This window comes from Diadema antillarum, unplaced genomic scaffold (genome assembly GCF_040938485.1).
Source record: "Diadema antillarum isolate AM-2024a unplaced genomic scaffold, OU_Dant_1.0 scf00000097, whole genome shotgun sequence".
Classification (NCBI taxonomy): Eukaryota; Metazoa; Echinodermata; class Echinoidea; order Diadematoida; family Diadematidae; genus Diadema; species Diadema antillarum.
In genome coordinates this window covers 653142-675136 of record NW_027270986.1, presented here as the reverse complement: position 1 = coordinate 675136, position 21995 = coordinate 653142, and the positions used below count along the sequence as shown (strand labels likewise).

General features: G+C 37.4%; 1 protein-coding gene across 1 annotated transcript in view; it reads right to left on the bottom strand.

The window, feature by feature from the left end:
- The window catches only part of LOC139718561 (uncharacterized), a 78830-nt gene that overhangs the window by 38158 nt on the left and 18677 nt on the right, over positions 1-21995 (bottom strand). Inside the window, exon 2 of the mRNA XM_071630026.1 lies at positions 3522-3591. The gene's annotated coding sequence lies outside the window, so the exon portion shown is untranslated. The remainder of the gene's footprint in view (positions 1-3521; positions 3592-21995) is intronic.

Genomic DNA, 21995 nt, shown 5'->3' with positions numbered 1-21995 from the left:
ACCTCAAGGCATGAAAATTGAATAATCATATAATTGTCAGAAGTCACATAACCTGTTTATTCCCAAAACACCAATGTGAGTCACATTTACTCTTTGTTTTTATTTGCAATGAATATGATTTCATTGAAAAGATTTCCATCTCACACTTTTGGGCAAACTTTAGACTTAAGATTTAAAGACTGAGATGCATTCAAGTCCAAAAATATTCTATGACATGGTACAAGTACGATTAGACATGCCTTCATATATCTTCTTGTATGCTGAAAGAAGCTATAGCTATTATATACTGTTTGATTGGCATATCAACTCCTGAACAATTAAATTTTTCTCATACGAGAGCTGAGATGCCCTCACGCAATTTTCTCCTTGTTGTCCGAACCACTCTCTAGAAATGTCCTACGTCACACTCAAATTGCAGGCCCAAATATGGGTTCCGATCTCGGTGGGTATTTCTCCGTGTTCCTGGCAAATATTGACCACCAGGCCCCGCCTCAAACCCATTCTGTTCACACTCTTCGGTAATTGATCACAAACACGCGGTATTTGCCAGCCTGATGAATCAAGATTCAGTTACTCAACACTGTTTATATCTGATACAGGAGGTATGGAACGCTTGAAGAGAAAAACAGGTTCCGAGGTACAAGTGCAACTTGGAACAAAGAGACTTGATGAAAATGTACAGAGTTACCGGGAAAGGGAGAGTTCCTGAAAGTGGCAATGTTCACAACAAAGACAATGAAGAATAAGGGGAGGAAGAGGAAATGGAGATACAAATAACACATCCTAAAGAAAGGAAGTTTTGTTGATGGGAACGTATCGGCAAAATACAAAATGTAGAAACTTTATCGAGCGATTTGATTGGACAGATAGATACAATGTGATCTTTGATATTATTTCATGTAGGCTTCAAGGGCTGTCCTACTTTTTTTTCCTTCTGTAATATCTTTTTTTTTTTACCTCGTTGAGGAAGTGTCCCAAATATACTCAAGCAGGTGTCTATGAGAAATGCGTGTTGTAGCAAAATCAGCCAGTCTTCAACGGGTTGAAAGTAGCTTGGGAAATGGAAGAAAACTACAGAATTCTCAGAGCTAATTTCAAATCTGGTAACTAACTTTAATAGCTAGCTACTGTAAATGACATAGTACCTACGTTTTGAGCAAGGTGGCCCATTACTTCACAGAGCCATCCACTCAATTCACATCTACACCTGATCTGTGTGTTCTGTAACCTCATTAGGGCCTTGTTTTATGAAGAGTTATTATTGATTATATTGTTTATTTCTATGGTAAGTCTATGGCAGCCTGCTTGGTAAGGAAATTTATAATTGATTATAACTTTTGATAAAACGGGGCCCAGAGCTCTCAGAATATTCCTGTCCCTGGCATCATATGCAAACCTCATTTCACAAAGAAGTCAACTATCTAGAACATATGCCAAAATAAAATTTTTGAAACTCTCCATGGCGGTAACGGCATGGCGATGCTCGTTTAAAAACTTGTTGGAATCTGCCAAAAAGAGGTAAGGCTCTTTTGAATTTCCGAGCAAATTCTTTGTTCGTTCTTAATTCAAGTCATAAGAGCCAGAGTTTCTCAAATTATTTCTGCAACTCAACATATATCAGGCTTGAAGTATATTTTGATATTGTTCTGGTGAGAGCATAAATGAACCCTAACTTTTCTAAGCAATTTGCAACAGGGGGATCATGTTTTTTGTTTTTGTTTTTTCACCAGAACTTAACAGGTAGAGAAGGTAACTTCTGCTAGATCCAGCTAACTTTCTTATGGTTATTTCTGTAGCCTTACATGATCGGCCAAAGTTAATCATAAGACATATGAGCACAGACAACCTGCTTTATAGACACATGGATGTTAAATCTAAAATCTTTTGAAGTGACTAATCTCTATGTTTATGAGTTTTGAGGTTTCAATTATACATTTAATAATTAAAGAGAACAGCAAAACGACTCTCTGTATACCCTCTAGCAACTTCTGACTTGCCAAATCATTTGATAATCAATATTGCATGCCTGTAAATTGGGTAATTCTTGCAGGATCATAAACATAACAATGCGATGTTGTCAGAGGCATCTGTGAAAGTGATGGAAGGGCGTCAGCTGCACCAGTGGAGCGCTAAATGCGGAAAGGCATAGCCGAGTTATGCCCACATCCCCCCGCTACATCACCTGGTTCCGCCCAGTTCAACTTCGGCATGGTAAGATAGAATGAATGAGTGCACCATCTGTTCCAATCTTATTGATGCCCTAATTGAATTACACCCCTGCCCAGGTCATTGATAACGGGCCACAGCAAATTTAGAAACATGTGGGATTCATTGAGAAATTCAAGTGTGTGCACTGACCTACCATTAACTGCTGCTTATGTCAAACGGGAGTCAAGTAATCGAGCAGAAGTGTGCGTACACTCTTTGATACAAGACCTGGATTTGATGAGTAATTGCTCTTGTGTTGTTTTTGGATACAAAGTTGTTTATTTACACAGATAGATACTTGGCAGGATGAAATTGGCTCAGAAAGTAATTACAAACAATAAACCCCCCCCCCCAAAAAAAAAAAACCCAAACAAACAATGGGAATGAAAGCCTGTACTCTGTACACCGGACACGTGTCCTGCATAAAACAATGAATTTCTGAAGCACAAGCTGAAACTTCACTTGTGCTTGTAAAGTGCTACCATTTTTCTTTATCCCCTTTTTTGTAAACTGAATATATTGTTTTATCATTAGTCTATGGTTATGATGCAAAACATTTCATAACGAAGTCTGCATATTCTCAACAACAATGATGGGTATTGTAGCAAGTGATAATTTGCTTTGCAGTTAAGTACGCTATTACTACAATGAGTTATATGTACGTATCTACATATATATTCACTTCAAACTTGATTTGACTTTCTCCACTCACCTATTGGCCAGTGAATATGAAATAGCTCATGTCTTGTCTTTCCTTTTGAATCTCATTCCTGGCTCTTAGAAAACAACCTAAAATTTGTTTCAGAGTAAATTCAACTCTGATTGCTGACCCTTTTCACTTACTTATTGAATTTTTTAGATTAATATAAAGGATGTTCCTATTCTTAACATTTGACTTTCATCACTAACCTTGACATGTGGAACAGTTGTGCTTTATTACTAAATGGAAATTGATGCATATTGAGCAGATTATATTTCTTGAGTTACTGCACATATATGGTACAACCATGATCTTTGACATTTGCCAGATCTATTAAATCATAACCTTTTCATAGCATATCCTGGGACCAAAGTAGATCAGAACACATATGAACCTTCTTTTGCTATAATGTTTCGACCATATTGAAATGGCTCACGTAGTTTCTGTTTTGACCTTTTGACCCCAAAGCTCACAAACCTTTCTTCATTGATCATGCAAGATGGCACCAAAATCTTCTGAGGCTGACCCCGGCTGCTTCATGGTACACATGGTGATTGAAAATCATTCATTTCATGCTTCAAAGAAAGTTATATTGAGGAATTATGAAACTCACTCAGTTCATTCTCCTCTGGAGGAATTAATTCTGCTTACTATCTTCTCGATGGCATGCTCCTGGTCCAAATCTGCAAGACAAAAGAAGAGAATAGGCTCTCATGAATTGGTATCTACTGTATTTTGCTATACTCTGGTAACAAAACTCTTTTTACAATACATTCATAGCATCAAAGGGAGCATTCTGCATGAAACATCTGGGTCATGTAACTACATACTACAAGATATGGTAAAATGAACTCCATCTGAAGAGTTTGTTTGCAAAAACCGATAAGTCCATTTTTGAAGATTTTGAAGTACAGCATCTGTCATGAAATATACAAAATAATAACTTTTACATGATATACTGGTCACTACACATAAAGGTACATTTTTGAAGTTATGGTCAAAAGAAGCAAAAGTTTTCTTATTATTCTCTTTATTTTTCCTGACATTTAATCACCAATATCTCCATTTGACCATTATGGACTTATCAGTTTTTGCAAACAAACTCTTCATTTGATGTAGAATTGTGTCAGACTGGACAAACTATCAAACACACAATTCTTGCATTTTGCTATAAACTTTACAGCATTGCATTTCAAGTTGACAAGTTTTTGCTAAAGGAAAACGGTGTAATATGACATCATGATGACATATATAGCATAATGGAAATACGAATTATAAGAGTGATTAATGATGATACGATAATGATAATATTATGAAATGGTATGGGAAGGGGGAATTTTGTACTTTGGGAAATCTTTGCATAATACAGTACTTCTCCTTTTTCATCTTTTCTCTCATTCTTGTAATCAAACTTTGCATTCACTTCACACCTCTCTTTCTCTCTCTCTCTCTTTTAATAGCACTGATGGTTTTTTTCAGACACACTGGATGGAGCTTGATTTCCCTTCTCCTTTTCTTGGCACCACCCAGAATGATGGCTCCAATTAGACACCATTTAATCATCCATCAAAGCCCAAACACTTTTAAAAAAACCTCGCCACAGCTCCGTTCTTCCTGCAGCTGCCTCAGCAGTTAATCATTCCACACCAAGGAGACGATCCCATGTTTGTGCAAGATTTCTCGCACTCTCCCGAATTGCGGGATGAATTCACCGCTCGCTTGTATTGCCCAATACTTCCTCTTGCAATGGCAGCCGCGGAAATGGTGAAATTTCATTGTGGGGCAAAAACCACTCAAGCTTGAATTTGCGGCTCAAAATATATCTAAATTTAGAGGGCTTTTGTAATATTGTATGTGGACTAAAAATACATCATTGCGAGAAAAAATTTTTTTTGCTTCTTTTGATGCACCATGTGCAGCATCCAATAACTCCAAAGAGCCTACAGCACAGCTGACTTTCAAATCCAAGAGTTTAGGTTTCATTCAGAAATTGGAAAGTTATGGAGCAATGATGGAGAGATTGTATGAGAAAACACAAAGAAAAAAAAATAAATAAAAGTCATCATGACGAGTATAAGGAAAGTCCTGGAGTTCATCACACTTACAGCTGTCCTTTCATACCAGTGGTTGTTGCTTCTTCTCTTTTCTTTTTTTGGCAACAATACTTCCGAAATCTGACTCAATACCTTCAACTTCTGTAAAGAAAATTACATATTTCTGTTGCAAACAGAAAAACAAATGAATGAATGTATGTATGAATGAATGAATGAATGAATGAATGAATGAATGAATGAATGAATGAATGAATGAATGCATGTATGAATGACTACTGACTCAAGAGATAAGAGACTCCCAATGAATTCTAGTTTAGCGTGCATCAGTGTTTTGCAAACTCTAACACTTTATTACCAGTTTCTAAGAGAAATGTTTTTTTTTTAATGTCATTAAGTCACAGTAAGGCATTAAAAATTTGATATGCTCTGCAGGCTTTGATTGGAAATTTTAGCAGAAACAAGTCTCTGAGAGCGGCTGTCATGACTGCTCTCGCAATTCTGGTGTGAAAATGCGATATTTTGGTGGACAGTACCTGCAGTCCAGATGAAAACTGATATCTGCTGTGATAATATGCAGCATTCCCATATACAGCAGGGTTTGCTACTTGGACATTACAACACTACTGGCCCATTCTCAGTAAAAGCGTTCAAATACAGAATTTTGGTGTCGCCGACATTCCATGACAGTTTGCGGTTCCCTGAAACCCATCAGATACTATTTAAATGTTTATAATATATCACGAGGACTTTATTTGTTAAAAATAAACACGATCAAATGCGGTTGTCTGCCTTTTTGTATAAAATTTTGCTGTTAAACTTCGTTAAGACGTCCCCCAAAACGCAGTGTCGCTGGCTATTTCAGAATTATGTTTTATTGCTCCTCTCCGTTCACAAACACACTTTCCAAATATCATTTTCATGGACGATGAGCATATCATATGTGCTAATCACAATACTCAAAAAGTTCCAAAATTTTTATTGACTTCTTTTTTTATAGCCTTTTGAAACCTGTCGCCAAGTTCACCGCCAGATACGTTACCAGTTTCTTTAGTGTTACAGCATTGCGAAAATAACAAGACAATGCAATGACCCTGTGTATATGAAACCCTGAGGATATACTTCATACATTGCAAGTACTTAGATTTTTTGTGCAACAGCTCTTTATTGAGAATACGGTACAATGTTTGAAATATCGGTTTTCTACACTTTTATTTGGACAGATACGTTACATACTTTTCACGCCACCCACTGCGACAGATATTGCAATGTCAGACAAATTGTATATTATACATTACTCCTCGGAATGATGCATCGATTCAACATTAAAGTTTAGTACAAGTGAGAAATATTTGGTAGATATCGCTCTCATAATAATATGATCGACCATACACGTTACCACAGATACGTTACCCCAGATACGTGACCGAATTTTGCTCATTGGTCTTGTGCTTTCTGGGGATCAAATCTGGTCAAAATTCATCCCTACACATTACATGCTTCGTTTTGTTGGACCTCAGGATTATATTCTTACACCAAAAGGACAGAGAGGTGAAAAAGAGCAACACTTCGACATGATTTTTCTTTCTGCGTCAGTGTCTCACAACTTAATGCCAAGTTTTCCGACAGATACATTACCACATAATCAAAATGCTGAAAAGAAATTGTAAATGTTTTTACAAACAAATCGTTGTGTGCTTATAAACTCCAAAGTTCTATTCTATAAAACTCAGCCACTTTCATATTCTATGCAACAACTTTGAACGTTTATTTTACAAGACGAAGCTAAGATTCAGCATATCAGTTTTTTGCTTTTCAGATTTAGCAGATACGTTACGTATAATTCAGGGCACCCACGGCGACAAATAATGTTATGTAAAACAAAGTGTTCATAAAACAATTCTGCATAGAATGACGCTTCCATAAAAAATTGAAGTTATGGTCAAATGAAGAATATTCAGTAGAAATTGCTCTGTAACTTCACCGACAGATTCATTTACGGTACGCCAGATACGTTACCAAACTTTGAAAGAGTAAAAAGTAGTTTATGAAACGCTTCCGAGAAAAGTTTCAGTGTTCTGTTGCATATTTATTCTAGTGTTTTTCAACATATGAAGAACTACTCAAGATTCATTGATAAGTTGAACAATTATTTATTCATTTTCATTAAAAGGGATGAGCCAAATACGTTACCATAGGTCAAACAACTGTTTAGCATATCGAGTTCATAGAGACTGTACCTACTTCCTTCTAAGTGCCTGCAAAAATATATTTTTAAACCTTGTTTGCATTATCCATCAAAACTTAATGAATATTTATAGTCAGATGGATAAATACATTCAGACGTAAGATGAGAATATTCTGTGAATGAAGAACTCAGCTTTCACATTTAGGGCTCTTTTCCACTACACTTCATAGTTTAGATATTACGTACAATGTTTAAAATGGTTAATTTGGGCTTACATCATTCATTTAAACAGGTGATATTTATTAATTCATACACAACTAAAATCATTACTTATATTTTACCAGATACGTTACCAAAGGTGATTCGATGTTTTTCAATAGTTATTTCCCCAGGAAAGCAATTCATATTTGTTTCCTGTGGAAATTCCAGATCGGATCGTTCCCTTTACATGATTTGTGGGATTCGAAACTTTATTTGTAAGCGAAATTTGCTAAAAATACAAAGTGAATCTTAAGGTTATATTTCATTTCAGCAAAAAGCATATTTCAACCTACCACACAGAAATAATTTCTACCAATTAGCAAGGGATGACAACATCTTTACCTCTTGAAAAACCCCAATATCTTTAGGGGGGACAGATGTCTTTTCCTGAACAGAAATTGGATCAAAACAATAAATTTAATTCAGAGTTAGGAGTCCATTACAACATGTAAATTTGCGGTAACGTATCTGATTGGTGATCGAAAATCATATATGATGCTCTATTTCAATTCCTTTTTACTCAATGAATGGCCATCATTTAGAATGTTCCACTTTTTGTTTCGTATTTGACCGGTTTTGAAGTTTCCGAAAACACATCTTTGAATGTATTACTTTGTGGTTGATTTTTCGGTTTTACTCACATGGAATTGAACACTTAATCTGAGAATGGCCCTACTAGAGAATTATGTTACCACAAATGCAAATGTATCCCTTGTACTAACCTATAGTATAAGTAGTCCTATGCATCACAATTTATACCAGAGCTCAAACATCCGGGGCATTTATTCTTGTGGTCAAAAAGTTGGAACACTGCAGCATATGCTGTCACGAAGTACAAGTGGCTAGATTTTCCCATATGTCTAGAGCAAATATGAAAGAAAAACCCCCCATTTTAGCAGCTTGGCTATTGCAATTACATATCAGTTTTGTATTTGTGTAGCCTATAGAAATCTGAACATTGAGGGTGCTGTCCAAAAATAGGTGATGGCTAGATTTTTTTTCTCCTATAAAACACCAACCCTGGCAAAATTGAATAAAATCCATCGAGAAAGTGTGGAAGGTAGCGTGTGGAAAAGAAATGTGATATGGTGGAGGTGGTAGCATAAAGTGCCGCTGAACTTGCGGTATCCTCCCGAGACTTTGTCCCCAGGGTGATACTATTAAGACCAGATCAGTCCGATCATCAGTGGATATCATCCTGTTTCAGCTGGATATTGAACTAAATGTTGCAAATGAAATGCCTGATCACAGGATCTTTACAGATTTGACACCTTTCCCCGAGGCAACACAATTTGCTCGCCAGCCTGGCTCATCTCTTTATCATTATCAAACACATAATTCTACACTGGAGAAGGAACATGCTTTCAAATTTCATTGAATGTTTTTTTTTTCATTCATTCAGAATAGGTTGCCAGCTCTATACATTTGAACAATGCATTTCCATTGTGATAAAATTGAAAGCTTGTTTCTTTTCTGTTTTTCTGAGAATGCAAATGTGATTGTACCCACACCTGTGAATGCTTTGTTCTCGTAAATGAGGGCTTATGATATTGTACACAATGTAAAACAAAATGTCAGGTTCTGCATGGGTTGGTTTACCTAAAGAATTCCTGCCAAGGGCAGAAAGAGTTAGTTCCCATACCTAGAGAGATGTGCCACCATACCAACCCAGCTTCTAAACCTGTCTTCCTCAGTTACAAGGTCCTTCATTGTCTTACACAGATGATGTATTTAAAAACTGGCTGAGAGTTTGAAGAGACAAAACCATATCCTCAATGCCAGGAGCCAAGTTGGATGAGGATCATTTGTTAGTCCTAAATGAGTCAAGGGGTTTAATGTCAAGATCACGATTAAATTTGCAAAGAAATCTGCTCTATAAGGCTGCTTCCCTTGATGCATTCAAATTCATTCATGGATATTTCCCCTCAGAACAGCCCGCAAAGAACTGTATACAATCCACCTGTTCCAACAAAATGCATCTCAATATCCCAAACCCAGTTTGCATGAATTACTTATTTTTCTCTGCGCAGCAAGTCGTGGGCAAGCCTTCAGGCATCTAAGCGTAAGTCTTGTTACAAAATATGTTCCAGTATTAGTAGGATGGTTTGCCAATGTGGCAAGGGCAAAGCAAATCTCCTTCATGAATAGAGGCTGAGGCCTTGATCTTTTCCCTTTTTCTCTCCTCTGGTGATAATATACTCTGTGCTTGACAAGACGGAGCAGGCATGAATAAACAACCTTGCAAGTTATGCCAAGGAACAGGTGGACAAGAAGCTCTCTATTTCCTGACACCCAGAGGCTACACCCTCTCATCAATCCTGTGACACGTAAGCCTGTTCTACTTTAACCCACTGGATGCGATGTGATTTTTTGACTAAATACACTCATTTCATCACACAAACTGAAGCCTCATTGTGACAGCTATGTACCGGAACTGAAATGTTTAACAAAAGTGTTTCTGTCTTCAAACTGGTCATCTCAGGGGCGGATCCAGGAATTCAAGGAGATGCCTTTACAAAATTAATGGGGCACACGTGCCCCCTCACTTTTGGTCTTTTTATTTCTTTTGTTTTAACAAAAAATAGAGGGGATGCGTGCCCCCCCCCCCCCCCCCCCCCCCGATCTGCGACTGCATCTACACTATGATTACAGTCAAAGTGTACACTCTGCACATACCTTCGCTAATAATGATAATAATCGTAATGATCACAATGACAATAATGACAGTAATGATAATAATATTAAGGTCTTCTTTCTCCAGGGTAGTTTCTTCAGTGTTGCCACTGCTCTACCAGAGGGCCCAGTCATTATTATTACCCTAGCATTACTATTGCCAAAACATCCCCAAATGTCAACTTGTATTTGACCAGACCAGCTCTGATATCAATTGTACGCCTCAAATAATCTAGGTCACTCGATGAACCAGGCAAATTGAAGGCTGCTTATCCTTGTCAAATTACCTAGACATAAAATGAATATAATGTTATGTGCTTTTTCCTTGTCATGAAATTATACACTTGTCATTACTAACATAAGTTACACGGTAAATGGCAAACAACATCACTTGATGTGAAGAAAAATGGAAGAGAACAAATAAGAAATTCAAGTCACATCTTTTAACAACATTCTTTCGTAATGTACAGCCATTAATAGTCCACACATAGATAGAATTACATCAGAACAAATTGCATTTGGCAAACACCACTAATTGCTTGGCTGCCACCATACATACCGAGTTACGTCATAGCAATTGAAAATGTAATCTTAGTCGCCAACAATAGAACCTTGTGGTCTCCTACGACCACTAAATAAACTAAAACTTGTGAAATTTGCAGACACTTGGATAAATCGTTCTCCTCTCCTTCAAATTTCTGGAAACTCTTCTCATCAACCACTGGCAATTTGTTAATTCATCCTAACACTAGAGGAAATGTGATGATTGCTGGAAGAGCGTGGTTTGGATAGCTGGCTCCATGTTTCTTAAAGGAAAACTCCAAATGATTTTTTAGACTTTTACATCTGAACACCTATACATTGGTTATATTGGGTACAAAGTTTCAGAATGGGAGGAGGAATAAGAATATTTCCAAAATCACACTGTACCAGGATGATCACACAACAGCTTCACATGAGAATGGGAAGCAGAACAAAAGAAGAAAGCATGCATAAATTCTACACAGCTGGACTTGTTACGCAAGTGAAATTATAATGGAATGACATTGCTACAGTTGTACATTAATTGAATATGTAAGCCTCCTATGTAATAATACTTGTTCAGAGTATCATGTTTTCAGTTTTTCTGAGTATTGGTTTATCTGCTCAAAGGCCACAATAAATTCCACAAATGTATCCCATGGCACTATCAATTTATGTTCTACAAGACATGAAATTATATAAATCATCTGAAATGCATCTTTTCTTCTTATTCTTTATGCTGATTTCTCCAAAGCTTACGAACTTGACAGTAATGCTTTTGTGAGGAGGACAGTCAATAAAGAGAGATTTTTATGTTATAATGAACAAATAGCTGGGAAATTGTGAAATGACTGCACCGTGGCCCGTTTGCATAGTGTTAACAATGAATACTGCATGTTTAAATATTATGTACTTCCCATAAAAATTCTTTTATTGTCTCACTTTTTTTTAGCCAAGTGATAACAATGTTTTAAAATTTCTACTTGTTTGAAGCTACTCTCTCTCTCACACACATTAATGTACAGAGTTTGGAGCATCGATCCCTCTAAAACAGCACATTGTGGCTAATGCATTAACAGCATTTACACAAGGAGACTGTCTCTGCTTGTGGCTTGAGCAGGTTGTAGACAGACGCCACCCTGACGGAAAGCTTTAAATCAAGACGACCTCCTGGCCGCTTTGCTTCGCTGTGGCCCGAGGAAAATTAACGACAACAGAACTAATTTATGGTCAGTGTGGACGTTGCCTAGCAACTTGTTGCAGGCCACTGTTTGATGAGCCTAATGCTTTCTGCAGGCCCACATGCATAACTAATGGAGTATACTTCGCTAAATATGTATTGTGAAAAAGAGAATGCGTTTTCCTCCTTTATACCCTCGGGCAAGTGGTGACATTTTCTATTTGCTGCACCGTTTCAAGCTCCGCACAACAGATTAAGTCATGCAGCTGTTTTCTGAGAAAATGTATATATCTTAACTGCAGTTGAGAAGGAGAAAAATCGATAACTCACATTACGAAAAGGAACAGTCATCTGTGGAAGAACTTGGAGGCATATTTCTGAATGGATCGAGTGAGATTCACTTTTTTGTGACACATTTTAGTAAATGTCACCACAAGAATAATTCTCTTGCAAAATGAAAAAGACTATTAAGGTAAAAAAAGGAGTGTTGATGGACATTTGTTACATTTTTTGGTACCCTCTGGTGATGACAGGTGTCTAATGAAGCCAAGTAACTTCTGCTCTTAGACTCGAAGGCCCTAATTCACGAAGGTGGTACAAATGAAACCATGGTTTAAACAATGGACAAAAACCATGGAGCGCGAAGTGTCGCACGGAATATTTCGTTACGAAATTTGGCATTTTGTCGATGAAATGACCGTTTCATTAACGAAATTACCATTTCGTGGATGAAATGTTCATTTTGACAAAATAATCATTTCATCGACAAGATGACTGATTTCGTAACGAAATATTCCATGCGACACTTGGCGCTCCATGGTTTTTGTCCATGGTTTAAACCATGGTTTCATTTGTACCACCTTCGTGAATTCGGGCCAATGAGATTCTGGAGGGTGATTCTGTCTTTCTTTTTACCATACATATATCATTTCAAATTACACTAGCAGGGAAAAATTCTCCTGGTATCACATTGCAATTTGCTATGCATTTTTACACAACTGCTACACAAACTATGTATTGTGTAGCAGTTTTCTTCCATAGAAGTGTACAGAATACCAATTGAAATTTTGTTCATCAGCTGAAACTGCAAATCAAATTTGAGTTTGAAAATTATTCCCTGACTAATCAACCTTTGTATGAATGATTTGAACATGAGTAAAAATTCTATCACGACTGCCATTGTGCAAAATGGTTTGCCTACCAGCTAGTACTGACAAACTAAAGTAAACTTTGTATTATTTAGAACGTGTCCATAGCCATAACTTTAATGAAATATGACCATGGGGGCGGGGGTGCACATTCTTGAAAGGTTGTTGAACAAAAATGCCACTGATAGAGACTGTCTCTGACAAGCTGTCTTCTTGGTTTGCTGTCTTGCTTCAAGGGATGAAAAAAAAAAAAGAAGAAGATGCAGACATACTGTGGTTCAGTATCCCTCAGTAGTCACAAGACTAGCATTTGGAAATAATAGTGACTAGTGTATACTTCAAAGACTGTTGTGATATCTTTCTGTTTCAAGGTATACAAAAAAGAAATAAAAAATTGGCATAGAGGTGGGAACATATCTGTGATCATTAGCTAATTTTGACCCCCCCAAAAAACCCAAACCCACATACAGCATAGCCCTTGACAAATGAGAATGAGGGAGAAACATAGCCCACAAATCATATTTCCTTTCCACACTGGGTAGCAGTATCTAATAGATGTGTCTCCAAGTACAATATGAAATATGAGGAGTATCAATACTGCAAACAGAAGACATTACACCTTGTAGTCATAACACTGTACATCTCTGTCAATGTGAGGCAGGAAATTTACCTTTCCCAGTTTATCTTTTTATGGTTTATGTGTGCAACTTACAGTATAACTCTTTCAAAGTGCTGACAAGACGTTAGTTCAAAGGTAAAGATACAAATCCACATACATAGTGGTATATTATTCTACTTCATTTTCCATCATAAAGCAGTATGTCTCGAACCCACTATTTGTGGAATAAAATATCTTAGATCTGTGGTAGACTTGTTGTTATTGTTCCTACAGGAACAATCAAATAGTTTTCTAATCAACATTGAAAATTAAGAAAAAATCTAATAGCAAATGTGAAGGACACAATCAATTTGCCAGATTTACCCGGAGATTGACAGTATACAACTGCTACAAATTAAACTTGATATATATATATATATATATATATATATATATATATATATATATATATACATATATATATATGTATATATATTTATATATTTGTATCTTCTTTAGATATGAAACTATTCTGATTTCCCATGGATAACATACTGAAAGCACTGGAGTATATAAAAATGCAATGTTCTGCTCCCCATTTGAGAAAATATGATTGAAAATATATGTATCTCATATATCACAGTGATTTTTCCCTTTCTACATCTGTCCCATATTCCTTTTCTTATGTCCTCCTCAAAGAAGGATCATGTCAGGTGGTAACGTGATAAGCCACCTTTCCACATTAGGAACATGTTGAGAAAACCCAATAGCATGTCACTCACGTCCTGGATTTGCCATAGGATCTGCCTGGGTTCTCTCCTCACGCGACGTTCAAAATCATTCTTACGGGGTCCCACCAAGCTTTTCATCCATTCAAACATCATGCGAGCAGCTGGGACGGTAGCTCCTGAGCCCTTCATCCGACTGAAACATTACCGCAGCAGCGAGGGAATGAAGTGAGATGGAAAAAAAGGGGAGCCTAGAGCTCAACCCGCTGCCCAATAAGCTTGAATGTCATGGGTTTAACCCCACTGTCATGCATGCCGCTGATTTCAGTCTGCTTAGTTCAGACAAGGGTTGGTAGGATAGAGCTTTTTATAGAATTCAACTAAAATCATAATCAAATCAATTCAATTCATATCAATGTAAGATTATGTAGGCAGAATAAAGGTATCAAAATTTGGATTCACTCTCATGTATATGTCAAAGCATCACAGACCCTAAACTGGATTTGCTATGATTCCCTGGTTTTGGGCCTCCTAGGTTTCAGGAACTGTGGAAAAAACAACCCTGACAAATTGATTGAGTCTCAAGATTCATATTTTTTCTCTCTTTTGTTGATGAAAGTATCCATGACGTGGATAACACTTGGGAAATTGTGACGTAGAGTGCTTTGTTAGAACTCCTCAGGGATGTAGCCCACGCACAGTAGAAAACTACAGACAAATGATCCGTCAGCTTGTGTGAACGGATCCATTTCCCGCTCTCTCTCCTCAGCATTGCATTTCTTCGGTACGCATTTCAAATTAGTTCTTCAGACTGTAGGCACTGTCAAGGCCATGAATAATGCTATGTCAAGCACTTGTAACAATAGTGCTATACTGTCAACTAAATTACAAAGAGAAAAACAAACCCAATGTACGTCCTATACCAACATCTGTTTTCCAGGTAAATGTGAAGTATGATTTAGGTGCATCTCCTCACCTTTAACCCTTTCTGTGCCAGGCTGGATAGTACATGTGCCAGTTGGGACTCGAAGCACACAGTGGATTAAACTGAATAACTTTCTCTCATAGATGTTATAATGCACTGAAACACTATAAATAAGATAATCTATCATGCTTATACAAGACAAATGACTCAGAAAACAGAACACTGAAACTGATCCAACACATTCAATATTTCACGATGCTCTGAAGCATTTGAATTTGGATATTAAATTGTAATCTATGCTTCATGATAAGGCTACTTCATCACGATCAAGTTACACATCTAATTTATTTTTCCCCCAGTTTTATACTGTGGGGGTGCTTTATCTTTTGAAAATTGCAATGTATTGCTATCAAATGTACATATCGGTGCAAATCATCTGATGATATGAACTTTAAAATGCTTTAAAATGTCGATAATGGTGCTTAACCCGTATTGCTATCAAAATTTTTATTTGTTGTTGCTGTTCTATATTCTTTTTATGACTATTAACACTTTGACAGAACTCTGAATGAGCTCTAGGATGTATTTCTTGGGGTGTTTACACCCCTTACAAAAGAGCTACCTTTGCACTTTGCCTATTTTCCACAGCTTGTAACGTCACACCTACGCCCACTCTCAGCACCAAGCAAAGGAAATTCTACCCCCTCTCATTATCCTACTAAATGGACCATAGCAGCGAAAAATGGAACATAAAACCACGGACAAAGGGGAATCAAACTAGAGACTAATCTAATGTATTCACCACAATTTTTGGACTGGTACTTGAGCATGTGAGATGTATTAACGCTTTAATACCAAGTACTGACTCGGTATTGATTAAATGAATTAAATTTTCAATTACCTGCCCCAGTGACATCTCTTTTTCTAGGCCAATAATGCAGTTTCTTTACTGAAATGAAAAGAAATTACACAGGCTCTAGAAATTTCAGTCGCTAACAGAAATGACACTGTACATGAAAAACAAACAAACTCCAACAACAGGATCATGACAGGAATGTGTGACCTTAATCAACTCCAGTTTTCATATTCTTTATCAATCATATTTATCTCAGAGTTGATATAAAATGTCAAAGTCTTATCTATACAAATTTTTTTGATACACGACAGAAAACAAAATGATAAAAAACTTGACCGTGTCATTTACAAAGTTCAGTCACTTTGAAAGAAATTTTGGAAAGTTGATTTTCAAAAATTTAATTTGAAAGTTTGCGTTATGCCATCACTCAGGCTTCTTCACGAGGTGAGCAGCGGTAAAAAAACAAACAGTGATTGGTGAGTCAAGGGTTTGATTTACACTTAACGCTGGATGGAGAATGCTTGTTACTGGAGCCAAAATCAATTAATCATGCTCAGTTAGAAGCAATTCATTATTGCGATCTGATGCATTCACCTCTCAGAAGTGTATATCCAGCGTGAGTAAACAGACAAACTCCATGAAAACAAATCCAGCTGCCCTCTAGAAGTGTGAGGAAAAAATCTTCAATTCTAGGGCTCTCTATTTTTTTTTATCAATCAACAAATGTACCACCTTGCACAGATTTAAACAAAGAAATCTGCATGCAAAAAAACAACAAAAAAAAACAACCAAACATTCTTGTCAACACAGATATAGTGAAGGTAAAGGGAGGTATTCCATTTCAGAATGAAAGGAAGAATGTGTTGACTTTTAAAACATCTTATCTGCATTCTGGGTATTGAGGGATGATAAAACAAAAACAAATACAAAATACCCAAAATCTGACATTCTTTCTTCATCCAAATTTCTGCTATCAACAATTATGATAAGAGTAAACTGAGAGGAATTTGGGGTGATCTTGTTTTTATCTTTATTTTCTGTGTCTATCTCTGATGCTTTAAGAAATGTTGAGGTACCTTTAATACATATTTTACTTTCCAGCAAATTTTGCTGATACATCACATACTTTACTCCACAGCTCTTCCTTGTCAAACTATCACCAGGATATTCAAGGCTTCCTCTTGTTTTTAATGCTAGCTGTGTATCCATTTGGTTATTTCATGATATGTTACAAATGATTATTTTGTACCTATTTAAGTCTTCTTACTTTTGCTACAAGATAGGCCTTTGTTCTCGTGCATGATTATTTGTCATTTTATTTACTGTCTATTTCATTGTACAATTCCAAATGTTGATATTATGTAAACTTATGAGCAATTTACCCTCTGGGTAACGACTTGAATGAATAAACCTTTCAATCAATGAAGTATTCAAAAAAGATTGATCATATTATTTCTTTGGAGAATATGCTACCCAGCTTAATGCAGAGATGGCATGCTGTTTGCAGATATCAAGAAAATTATGCATTGTCCACAAGGCCTATGTATGCAGAGCTATCAGCAGCCGCAGCACGGGATGAATTATGTACACACCATTTCAACTCTGAGGCGAGGGAAGAAGTGGGGGGGGGGGGGCTCTGAGAGTTCTTATCAATATTTAAAGAAAGAAAGATCCTACACTGCTCACAGGAGAATTAAAATAGTCAAAAAGGATGCTTCAGTGCCATGTATTCCTCTTCACAGTGAAACACTTACTGCTTCTGATTCAAAGTGTACTAAGAGAGGTTATTCATTGCTTTTATGTTGTTTTTTTTTCATTTCAAACAAAAATCATATACAATCATACAGACAACATGATCATCTGAGTATAAAACATTTTGAATATATGCATTGGCACATGAATTGTTATGTGACGAAGGTAGCAAATTACAAACTAATTCCTGTGGATTTAATTTGGTTTCATGACATTTTCTTCTATGACAATTGCTTCAATGAAACATCTGCACACTAAGCCAAATATAGCTTTTACCTACAAACATAAACCTAACCCTAATCCTAATTCTCACATCAAACTAAACCTAAAATCTCACGACAACCCTAACCCTAACTCTAAGTCTGTGGAGAAAATAAGACTGGAGCAATTGTCGCAGGAGCAAATGTTGTGTCACCATTTAATTCACATTGTATTCAACAATGGATACCGGTAATTAGGTAGGCTGTTGGAAATTATCATCATACTGGATACTGCAGGAGCTAGTTTTCAACCTTTGCTTGGCCTACAGATGTCTGTCTCTCTTGGTTTGAATGAGGGATGATATTTCAAGCATTTTTCTATCTCTCTTTTTTTCCCTGTCCTTCCTGTCAGCTGCAGGAAAAGGCAGTCTCCTTAAAAGAAATTTCATGCCTGAGGGTTTGCTCTGACAGCTGAATTCATGAATAAGTCTGCTGCCTAAAAGTGTGCGAGGATATTTCCTATTACAGATAGCGTCGAGGTCGTGCACGACTGTACATCTTCAAAATTGTACATAAATAGGGAGACAGTACAAGCCCTCCTGACACAGTGATAGGAGTGTATGTCCATGATGAATGCCTGAATGACTTCATTTTGTTCCTTTTAAAGGAAAAGTAGGCATTTCTATAAATCGCGCTGTACCTGCACATTCCAGTTGACCTGCTTAATTACAGATTTGCTCCATCAATAAAAAAAAAAAGAAGATATTATAAGGCCAAGTAAAAAAGAAAGTTGCTACTTGTCCAGATTTTTGAAGAGTGGTGATGCCGGAGGCTCTTATCACTTGATATCTTACTATTTTTCTGACTGATCTGAAGCCACTGCCTACTTCACCTAACATCTGCCTTGTTGGTGGCAGTAGTTAAGATGTAAATTCTTCATTGTTCATAAATTCCAAACAAATTAGCAGCACTACATGCAGTTTTTGAGATTCAGCTTTTTCCACTCTAGGTTTATACCACACTCTAAAGACACACATTTATGAAGAGCTTTACATTTTCTAGAAACTCAAAAAGAAAGTGGTAATAGACTTAACCCGTTGAGGGTGAGTCCCGAGCATACTCGGGCAAGCGTCTATGGGAAATGCTTGTTGTAGCAAAATCAGTCCATCCTCAATGGGTTAAAATGTTACACTCCCTGCTGATAAGAGTTATCCCAATATATTCTAATAAGATGCTGTAATAATTCTATTGGCAGTGTGTATGTCTGTCTGTGTGTGTGTGGGGGGGGGGGGGGCATAGAAGTATGCCAACAGAGAGAGTAAATAAAGAATTGCCAGAGTATCGACCATTATTATGCATTCTTCTTAAAGTCCAAACAAAGTTCTGGTACGCCTGCAAAAGTTGTCAAATTTCACTCCCAAATGTGAACGTATGCTTAGGAAATGTGCAGGATAACGATGTTATAACAAGATATTCGATGGGTAACGATGAAAATGCGAAATATTAACCAAAAAGGTTCAGTTTCAGTACTTACCCGAACGGGGTCAGGCTAAACTCGGACTCGGGGATAACTCGGCTTTGCTTTGACGGCGGGATAAGTTGTAATGGTTGTCCCTCTGATTGTACAGTGTTGTCCTATAGGAGCGGCCTGTATAAACTAGCGCTTCGTGTTCTGGCTACTCGCAGTAATGGTCCGAGTTGTTACAACGCACGCATCAAAAACCTCTTTTGCGCGCATGCAAAATTAGTGTGCGCCTATCAAGCACCTCTAAAACAATCAAAGGCGCTTGATAAACAACAACAAAAACTCCAAAGACCGCGCGTCTCAGCAAGTGAGGACCGCGCGCTGTCATTTTTGTTTTGTTTTGTACAGGATTACGTTAGCACGCACTTTTCTGTCCATTCAGTTAGGCCTGATTTGGTATTATGCAGTGGCCAGTAGAATGTGGCGATCACGAACTGCGTGTGAATTGTCTGAAGTAGGGTCGAATTTTTCCCGAGACCGAGTTAGTCTGGAGCCTTCTGGAATAAAAGTCAGTTTTCCTACTACAGTACTATCCGCATAATCGGGTAGGCTCGGGCAGAGCGTTTCTTACCCGATTAAGCGGAGTACCCGATTAACAGAAGAACAAGTCTCATTCACAATTGACACACACAATGTGTATGTACATGCAATTTACACTGCACCAAACACCGACACTGTATGCTTAAGAAGCGGCGTATTATACATACCTTCCAAATAACACTTGCTCAGTCACAAGCAATAATTTACAGTTTTTTATGGACAAATATGTCTTCAGAAAACTTTGTCGTTTGACTGTAGACTCCTCGCTATAAACACGCAAGCGTTTTCCGAAATGAACACATCTTTTTGCGTGTAATTATAGTCACGTATAGAACTTCGGGTTGCTTTTCAAGAAGTGACTGCATGGAGCATAGTATATGAAGCTGGTGCATGACCTGATTTTCGTTGCAAACTTCAAGGGAGGAGCGCAAATGTGTTCAACTTCTGTCTGTCTATGCAGTTGTGAGTGCCAGCCACATGTGCAATGTTCGTTTACAGGTGGCAAGTCGGTACACTGTATTGGTACATGTGTTTTCATGTTTAATCACTCCCCAAATGATCGGTCTTGTGTGCAAATTAAGTAGAGAATGCGATTAGCCGTGGAAAAATTTGACATTCATGATTTTTAGAGTGTTTATCTGCGATAAAATATGGGTAAAAATTAGATAAGAAGAAAATGATTTACCCATTTATGCGGAGAGGCAACCCGATTATCAGGTAATTTTAATGTGCATTGGAACTGATTTTGAAATTACGACCCATTTAAACGGAGTACCCGTTTAAGCGATACCCGATTACGCGGAGAGTACTGTATTATTATTTTTCTCAAAATACTCCAAACCGACTAATCATTCCGGCAAACCGTGTCAGCCAGGTAAGTTTCTTAGTGGACTCTTTCGACATATTGCAAGCAAAAATGAAATGGTGCTAGACGGGTTCTCAAGCACTTACCGAAACTTAGTTTCCACTTTAACCGTAAAACCACAAACTTTTGTGAATTTTGAGAGCCAAGTTTCGCGAAAATAGAATGCATGCGAAAGTGTTTGTCTACACAATGCATTGAGTGCCAGTGGTAATTTGCAGAAGTTCCATTGCAGCAAAAAGGCCATTGGCTCCAGTTTGTGAAAGTTTTCATGCTGCAAATGTTTCTGATATTACAGTATTATTGAGGGGCCTCTGTCTGAATACCTACATGTATATATACTGAGGTAATATTTTGCACCAGGTGCATAGCAATTTTACTTTTAATTCTCTTGTTTTGCTTTTTTATTAATATCAGCCAGTATCGCATAAGAAAGAGTGCTCCTTCAATATGAGCTGTTGTTTTTCTGAGAACACAAGCTAACTCTGCACAATATTCATTGTGGGGAAACTGTACTTTGTCAATATCTGTCTTGTTCATGAGATTAGGAAAGATAATCCTACATGCATATATTATCTTAACCTATGGCTGCCCCATTGCAATCACTTGACTACTCAATTCACAGTAAATAATGCCTTTAAACAGGCACATAAAGGAGAGAAAAGACTTTTTGGACATTCGATGCACAAACATTTGGATTCCGCAGATATCAGATTTTACTGGGATATCGTAAAACTTATCACATGCCTGCGTCACCACCAGTGACAGTGATGTATGAGACTGCGAGATACCACCCGTGGACGTTAGTTTGTGTAAGACCAGTGAGCTGAAAGAAAATAAGAGCGCCAGCGATTGAGATATTCATAAATCCAGGGATGACAGGAGAGTCTTAAAGATAACTCTGACGGTGGCCCGATCCAGCACGTCTCCTCGAATTGCAGCCGCAAGGCACCAGCCTTGCTCCGCCTTGGTAGATTTAGTTCTAAGCTACATCATCATCATCATCATCATCGTTATCTTCTCCTTCAACCTGCCATAGAGTGACAAGGATGAGGATACCTCTCATGCCTGAAGCACA